The following is a 9290-nucleotide window of genomic DNA, read 5'->3' as shown; positions in this document are numbered from 1 at the left end:
GTTGGAAGGGAGGGCAAGCTGGATCATCCGGCTAGAGGATGTCAAAATGGCTCTGCTTCGGAACCCGGCTCGTGACGAGGACGGGTGCAAAGTCTGTAGCAAAATATCATCGAACATGTCATTGGCCATAGAGGCCTCTAACCTACCTCCCTGCTCAATCAAGGCTTGAAGCATAGCCTCGCCTCTCAAACGAGCCATCATCGGCTCAAACTCGACTGTGCTGTAAAGGTCCTGTTGAAAAGCCTCTTGTCGAATGAAATCTGCTGCGCTCCTCGCCAACCTCGCACTCTAAGGCTGCGAGCTCTCTAAACTCAATTGGGAGACTCCTAAAGCAGTTTGAAGAAGACCCAAGGGCTGAGAGTAGGCAGTGCATGGGAAGACTGGAATATCGGAAGAAGGTGGGACATCCTGTGTACCATGGGCTAGTGAGGCGGTCGCTCCTCTGCGAGTCTTTGCCAGAGAGCATTCCTCGATCCTATACTCCGGTCCTAGTGGACCGCCTACGAGTCACCATCCCCATACTAACCATCCGGGGAAGTCCCAATGTTTCCATCACCCCCGGCTCTGTCAAATGTGGTATCGCCTCATCCAAAACTCCTAAGCTCCTAGCCGGTCGAGTAATGTAAGTCCCAAACAGGAAAAATACCTTCTTTGAGTTGTTGCGAAGGCACTTGATCTGTTGGCCAATAAGTACCCATGTCGACATTTGGTCTTTGGTGCATCTTGTAAAGTATAAACAGTCACGGGTAACTACACCACTATCTTCCCCGCCAGTGATGGTCCTAGCGGCAAGATGCATGCACCGCGATCCTCGGGCAAGTTAGGCGCTTGACCTGGCGGGTACGGCCTTGTAACCCTCGGTGTCATCAATCTCAGCCCACATGCATGGATATGACACACCGGTATGTCGGCGACTATAAACCTCTCCGGTGCATCCTCCTCGGTCCACAAGCCTAAGTGTACCCCAATGCTGTACACTCATCGTGAAAGTCTGCCTTGCTAATGCAGGCCCGGTCGCATCCGGTTGTTGGAAGTCCATGGCCCGGCTGCGGAAAGAAAGTCTTTGGCAAACTCCAGTCAACTCCCTATATGTTGGTTCAACAATGTAAAAGAAATGTTGAAATGGGGGTGTCTCGAGATATCGGCGAGATCGCAGTGCAAGTCAAGCGATCTCCGATCTTGTGATCCTATCCTCGCCCCTTTCCCAAATCTTTGTGCCTCATCGATTGATATCTCCTACGCTCAAAGGTGGGCTGCCCTTGGAAAAGTAGGAATCGATGGCGCTGCGGTGGTCTAATTTGGCCTGAACTAGTGGTCACGGCCTTTGATGATCGAGAGGAAGAGGAACCATCGGTCGCCTCCTCTTGTAAACTCCCCGATCCTCGTCGGTGGACATGGTACCTGAAAGGAAACTTTTAGTACTAAGGATCAACAAAATTCACAGCGGCATAACGGCATAAAATGGATAAACCAAATGATTTAACTCGATAAAATTAAAGCGCTCAATGTCCTACAAAGAAAATTTAATCCACAATGCACTAACCGAAGTGTTAACCAATTAAATTTGCAATTCATCCATATGGAGTTTACTTCGCCATAATCCATCACAAGGAAAACCAACATGCTAATGTAAAACGGACAAAAGCGAGTTGACTATCTATGGCGAGCCTATTGTTTAGCGGTGACAATAATAATAAAGAGAAAAATAAGGAATTAATCACAATCATAAGTAATGGTAGAAAAGAAAAACGGAAAATATGAGCAAGTTAAGTATATAAACTATATTAAAGAAAATAAAAGAAAATTAAGCACAAACATGAATGTAAATGCATACACCAAATAATAAAATAAGGAAATAAAAAAAAAATTGAAACACAAAATTCCAACACAAAGAAAATATAAATTCGAACTAATATCAAAACAAAATAATGAAAAATGAAGTTGGAGGGTACTTACTTGACAAATGCAATATCCAAAGCCTTCGAAATGAGAAATAAGATGTGAGAGAGTAAGAGATGGGGGAGAGCAAAATTTTTTTTGAATGAAGTGGTATATATAGGCAAGTGTGCGGAACATGCCCGTGTTCGAAAATAGGGGCCGTGTTCATGAACATGGTATGGATATCTGGCCGTGTTAAGCGAATAAAAACGTGCTGACTTACCACTTCTCAGAACACGCCCGTGTTACGGACATGGTCTTTGACACGGGAACGTGTTGTGGACACGGCAGGGCATAACTGCCCATGTTAGCTTCTGTGAACGTGTTCAGCTTAGTTTGATTTTTTTTCAATCAGAACACGGGCCGTGTTCACGAACACGGTATTGAACACGCCCGTGTTGATCTCTAGATAATGCAAAAGTTGCGATTCTCAGCACTTTCTCACTCTTTCTCACCTGCAAAACCAATAAATCCTCAACTCATACAGTCAACATAAATAAAACTTAACAAAAACCAACTATAAAACCTAATCAACTAAGTTCACAATGCAAGGGTAAAGTATTCAAATTGAAAAATAGAATTTGGGGTGCCTCCCAAAAGCGCTTCTTTTTTATGTGATGAGTCTTCTTAGCTGGACTCATGGTGAAAAGCAAACGGTGGGGATTAGCGACCATCCATCCTTCTTCCAAGCAAATGGCTTCAAATATCCGCTTAGAGGGATAATCGTCAACTTCCTCTTCCCGACAGTCAAGCAAGCTGCCAGTATGATATGCAAAACTTGCTCCTCATATATTTGCACATAGTCATGATGCTCTAGGGGCTCTTCCAATTTGAAAGCTAGAGTTTCAACAATTGGAAGGATCGACGGTTGGGCAATTTCTTGAGGAGTGTTGATGGTTTTCTTGATCCTTGGCTTGGTTCACTTGCTATAGGAGAAACTCGAGCTTCTCCAAGACTTCTTCATTGGACAACTCGTGCTCATCTTCCATCATCGAAGGGACTTGTGGAAAATCTACCAACAATTCCTCTAATCGCAACTCAAAGATCATCAACTGTACATTCCCTGTTGATAGTCTTTCGGAGGAATTATGTTCGCCTCTTCCTTTCCTCGGTTCCATCTCCATGTTCAAGAAATCGTCCTGCACATAAGCATCATCGTCAAACATAATAGATAAACCAGAAAAATTCTCACCTGAACGCAAAGTGACGGCGCTCAAATGTTCCTTGGATTCAGTAGCGTTTGATAGAGTTCTCGATTGCTCTTCAGCTAGTAACTTGAAGATTAAGCCTACTTGATGCTTTATGTTATTAATCGAGGCTTGTTGATCTTCAAGTATCCTCTCTGTTTGTTGGAATCTATCATCAAGACTTGTAATGAACCTCATCATCAGCTCCTCCGACACTAACTCTTCATCTTGAGTCGAAGGTGCAAGAGTAGGCTTCGATGTGGTCACGAGATTCCGTGGTTCCGGGCCATCTAAGCTCCATCCATAGGGTGAATGAGTACTCCACTCTTGATTATAGGTGCTTCCATACGAGTCACTTGGCCAATTTCCCGTATAATTCACCTGTTCATAGTTATAAGAATAAGGAGTAAAATCACTGCACAATGGACAATCATTACTCAAATGTAAACCACAACAAAATTCATAAAAAACTTGAGATGAAAGGATAGGAGTGGAGATTTGATCGGTAGCCCTGCAAAACGATTCCACTCGAGCTTCTAAAGATGCACGGGTATCCCAATTTTTAGCACTCTCTTGGTTCCTAATCCCATTTTCCAATGCGTCACACAAAGAGTTTGAGTTTAGCATTGAACCTCCTTATCATTCACTATCTGAATCATAAACTTAAGTTAAATAAATATGTACAAATAAAATAAAATAAATAAACAAATAAAAATAAAAATCATAAAATAATAAGAAAGAAAAAAAATGGCTAAATTAACAAATAGCAAATTTCACTCTAGTTTTCAAACAATTCCCGACAGCGCCAAAACTTGATGGGTGCTACTCGTGTTAGCTACAATCTAAGGCGGTATACCCATCGATGCGATCCTAGCACTAATGGCGAGTATCAAGGTCGTATTCCTCGGAAAGCGAAAGCCCGAGTTACTCCTTTGTTCTTTGTTATATTAACCTAAAATGGATGATGAATTAATTCTAAACTAACTATTAACTACAAGCTAAGTCCTAAGGGAGATGCAGGAGTAATTGATAAGTGAAATAATCAAGACAAGAAGACAAACCCAAAGGGAATCTAAACTAGTTGGCAATCAAACAAAAGATAAAGGATCGGTGAGTCTAATTATGCTACCCGTGATTTAATTTAACCGAATTCGGTTTCTCTCTCGAGATAACCGAATTCCTAAACCTAATAACCTAAAGTTGGAATCTCTTCCTAACGATTGATTCTTAAATTAGCATTAAGCTTTAATCCGCCTCTATTAAGCTTTGTTAATTCTTAATCCGGCTAGTTAATTATCCTTATCTCTAAGCGATTATTAACCAGTTCTTGTTATTCAAAATTTCAATTGCCAAACGGATTTCTCAATCTTATAAAGCAATCTAAACATCACAATTCACAACGTCTCATGAATAATGCATAATCTTATTCGTACTGAAAATAAGAAGAATACAAAACCAACTCGAACAATCCAACAATATAATATCAAGCCAACATAGTAAAGAAATCCCAATGGATTAAATCAATCTAGCTAATCATGTTCATTCTCAAAATAAACAAGAATTCAATTACAACAATAAGTAAAAAGGTAGAGAAAACCCGATTACTCCCTTAGATGAGAGTAAACAGCCCCAAATCTTTTTTGCTCCATTTGAATCGATTCTTGTTCCTCTTGCTCGATTTGAAAATCAATCAACGAACCTTGTCCAATCTTCGATCCTTCAAGAAAATCTGATTGAAACCTTGATCCAAGTCTCCTTTTCCCTTTGTTTCAGCTCAGAAAACCCTTAGAGAAAGAAAAATTAGGGTTTGGGACGTTCTAACCCTAGCCTCCTCTTGCTCTCTTCTTTTCGTTCTTTTAATTAATACCCCTTGTCGCCTCCAACACGGCCGTGTCCCTGGCCGTGTTCTCAACACGGGATGGTGTTCCTGGCCGTGTTACTCTCTGTGGTCGTGCTCCCTGAAATCTACTTCTTCTTTTGATGTCCAACACGTCCGTGTTTGTCCCCGTGTTGGTAACACGGCCCATGTTTAGGATGCAGTTGAGAACACGGCCAGTGTTGAAATCAACACGGCCATGTTCAGCTTCCTCATGCTCGTACTTAGCTCGTTTCGGCAGCTTTGACGTCCAATTATGCTCCAATTCTTTCCTTTTTCATCCTTTGACCTCTTTTGGACCTACTAGGCTCATTAGCCAGCAAACAAGCAAGTTGTTTCAATATATCCTTATTGGATAACTCATCCTCATCTTCAGCTTGTAATGCTAAGTGTAAAGGATCATCAAGTAATATCTCCTGTAATTGAGACTCCACAATGTCATCCGAAACATCCACAGAATATACAGTATCATCATGGTCAAGTGAATGTCTCATAAAAGTGCTAAGGTCAAAGGTAATAGTCTCATCACCTACTCTAAGTTGTAACTTCCCATCACACACATCTATAATAGCCCTAGATGTTGCAAGGAAAGGCCTATCTAGAACTAAATGCACGCTACTGTCACCCTCCATATCCAATAACAACAAAATCAACAGGAAATATAAACTTTTCTACCTTAACAAGTACATATTCAACTATTCCCCTAGGATATTTCATAGTCCTATCTGCTAACTGTATGCTCATCCTAATAGGTTTAGGCTCACTCAAACCTAATTTCTCAAACAAACTACTAAGCATTAAATTGATGATAGCTCCTAAATCAGCTAAAGCATCATTAATATGCAAATCACCAATACTACAGGAAACAGTGGAACTCCCTGGATCACGCCTCTTTACTGGAAGCTTGTTTTCAAGAATGGTTGAGCACTCCTCATTTAGTGTCACAAGTCTCAGGTTCTCCAGCTTCCTCTTGTTGCTTAGAATTTTCTTCAAGAACCTCGCATACTTGGGCATCTACGATATAGCCTCAATAAAAGGTAGGTTAATCTTCAACTGCTTAAATAAATCCAAAAACTTACCAAACTGTTGATCAACCTTTTCCTGCTTCAACCTGGCAGGATATGGAATTGGAGGCTAGTATTCTCTCACAGGACTCTTCTTCTTGTCCTCAGTTCTTATAGGCTCTGTCACCTCAAGCTCTGGCTCCTTCTGGCTGGCTTATCTTACACAATAACATCATCATCAGCCATAGGTAAAGAACTAGCTAACTGCCTACTTGATCTCAAGGTTATGGCCTTGATGTGCTCCCTCGGGTTTGACTCTGTGGTAATAGGAAGTGTCCCTGGTTTTCTCTCAGCCAGCATTTTAGAAATCTGGCCTATCTGATTCGCCAAATTCTGTATGGAGGCCTGCTAATTTCTAAGAGTTGTGTCCGTCTGCTGAAACCTGTTCTCTGAAGTGGACATGAATTTCATCATCAACTCCTCTAAATTAGGCGTCTTTTCCTGGTTTTGAGGTAGTTGAGGGAGAAAAGTCTGTTGTTGGGGTTGCTTGTGGTGCAACCGCTGAAATCCTAATGGACCTTGGGTGTTGTTATTTCGCCACCCGAAGTTGGGATGGTTTCTCCACCCTAGGTTGTATGTGTTGCTATACCAATTATTCTGCTGCCTGGGTGCATTTTCCATATAATCAACCTGTTCATGGTCAGCAGAAGAAGATGAAGAAGAAGCAAACATACCTCCCACATTACAGTTTGCACTGTAGTGCGGGCCACCACAAAACTCGCAGTCAAGTTATGCTACAAGGACTGGCATCTAAAGCTGGTCGATCTTCTTGGTCAAAAGTTCCACCTGAGCTGCCAAGGCTGATGCAGAATCTACCTAGTTCACCGCTCCTTGCCGTCCTAGCCTACTCCTAGAAGACTGCTACTGATATGTGTTCATGGCCATCTCCTTAATTAAGTTCTGGGCCTACCCTGGCGTCTTACTATTGATGGCCCCACCTGCAGCTGCATCTACCATCTGCCTTGTGGCTGAGTTCAAGCCACTGTAAAAAGTCTGCACCTGCATCAATAATGGCAGACCGTGGTGTGGGCAACATCTCACCAAGTCCTTGTACCTCTCCCACGCATCATACATGCTCTCATCATCAAACTGCATAAAAGAAGAAATATCGTTATGCATCTTTGCAGTCTTAGCAAGAGGAAAATACTTATAAAGAAATTTTTCAGCTAAAGAACTCCAGGTGGTGATGGTGTTGGCTGGTAAAGACTGTAGCCATCTCTTTGCTCTATCCCTCAAGGAAAATGGAAACAGCCTAAGCCGAATGGCATCATCGGTAGTTCCATTTATCTTGAAGGTATCACAAATCTCCAAGAAGTTCACAATGTAAGCCTTAGGATCTTCACTAGGCAAGCCCAAAAACTGTATACTCTACTGCACTATTTGATTGACATTTGGCTTAATTTCAAAATTATTCGCTGCAACAAGTGGCCTCAATATACTGGTGTGTGTCCTCTCCAGGAAAGATCTAGTAAACTCATACATCATCCTATTGGCTTCAGTGATGTTGTTGATGTCTCCCATATTTACTGGTGTATGGACAAGAATCTCTATCTGCTCCTGCTCCTCCCCCACGTCTAATCGCTTCCTCAGCCTTCGAGGTATCGCTCTAGTTCGGGTAGAGGGTCTACTAGTGCAGGATTAGAACTCCTGGTCATAAACTATCTGAAATGAACAAGGCAGCAACAACCCAAACAAATAAATGAAAGAGTAAATGAATAAAAGAAATGACAAGAAAAATAGAAAAGAAAAATGGCTAAAGTAACAAATAGCAAATTTTGCTCTAGTTTTCAAACAGTCCCCGGCAACGATGCCAAAAACTTGATGCGATGCTTATGAAACTACAACTGAGGCAGTGAACCTATCAATGTAGCATAGCACAACAGCAAGTATTAAAAATATCATATCCCTCGGGAAAGTGAAATCCTAGGATTACTACTTTGTTCCTTGTTATCTAGCCTAAAATTAATAACGGAGGTTTCTAAATTTACTAATGACTAAAAACTAAATTCTAAACGTATTGTGAGAATGAATGAACAAAGAGAATAGTCAAGACAAGAAAGCAAATCCAAAGAGGACCTAGACTAGTTGGCAATCAAACAAAGGATAACATATTGTTAAATCTGATTACACTACCCGTGGACGGATTCTAAACTGAATTCGGTTTCCCTCTCGAGACAACCGAATTCCTAGACCTAAGAACCTAAAGTTGAAATCTCTTCCTAACGATTGATTATTAAGTTAGCCTTAAGCTTTAATCCACATCTATTAAGCTTTGTTAATTCTTAATCCAGCAAATTAATTAATCTTACCTCTAAGTGAAAATTAACCTGTTCTTGCAATTAAATTTCCAAACTCAATTAGAATTTCTCAATTACTAAAAGAATTCTATGAATAGTAATCAATGCAATCAATGTAACGAAAACTAGATTTATATTATTAATTGTAAAAAGAATACAAAAAAGAAAACTCAAATAATCTTAACGATTCAATACAAAGCCAACATAGCAAGGAACCTAATGGGTTCAACCAATCTAGCTACACATGTTCATGTCTAAAACAAATAGGAATTACAATGAAAGAATAAAGAAATTGAAACATATACACCATTTTTCTAGAATTGGATGAACAGCTCAAAGTCTTGATCTACACTGCAATTAATATCCAAAATTGCCTCTTGATTTGCTCCAAAACTCCTCTTCAATCTTCAATCCAAATCCCAGAATCATGAATTTGACATTCCAAGGTGGAATCAGTCTCCTGAAAGTCGCTCTGAAATGCCTGAAACACGTCTAGCAAAATTATAAAGGAAGATGAAGAGTCAAAATCGCCGATCCGAAACTCTATTTTCTCTTTTTGGCTCGTTCCTTTTATACATTGCAAAAATATGGGCATGTTCTCAGCCCGTGTCCCTCAACACGGACCATGTCCGGGCCGTGTTGGTCTCTAAATGATAGAGTGAACTGAATCGAGCAAGGTCGTGTTCTGGCCCGTGCTGGGTTTTGGACTGTTACAAGGGCATGTTCTTGCCTGTGTGCCAACACAGGTCGTGCTCTAAACATGCTGCTTCAAAGTGCTTAAGCTACTCGGTCTGAAATTTCTGACGGGCTCCAACACGGGCTATGTTGGCTTCCCAAAAGTCAACCCAAGGTCAAATGCTTCCGATTTCTTCCATTTTCGCTTGAAATTGATATAAAATTCCTCAAGCACCGATGGTGGAACTATAAA

General features: G+C 41.0%; 1 non-coding gene across 1 annotated transcript; it reads left to right on the top strand.

The window, feature by feature from the left end:
• The first annotated feature begins 7080 nt into the window (after positions 1-7080).
• Positions 7081-7186, top strand: LOC112534832. Its single transcript, XR_003079083.1, has one exon. It is a non-coding gene; the product is annotated as a small nucleolar RNA R71 (small nucleolar RNA).
• The last annotated feature ends 2104 nt before the right edge of the window (positions 7187-9290 follow it).

Source organism: Ricinus communis, chromosome 1 (assembly GCF_019578655.1).
Source record: "Ricinus communis isolate WT05 ecotype wild-type chromosome 1, ASM1957865v1, whole genome shotgun sequence".
NCBI lineage: Eukaryota > Viridiplantae > Streptophyta > Magnoliopsida > Malpighiales > Euphorbiaceae > Ricinus > Ricinus communis.
This window is presented reverse-complemented; position numbering and strand designations above follow the sequence as displayed.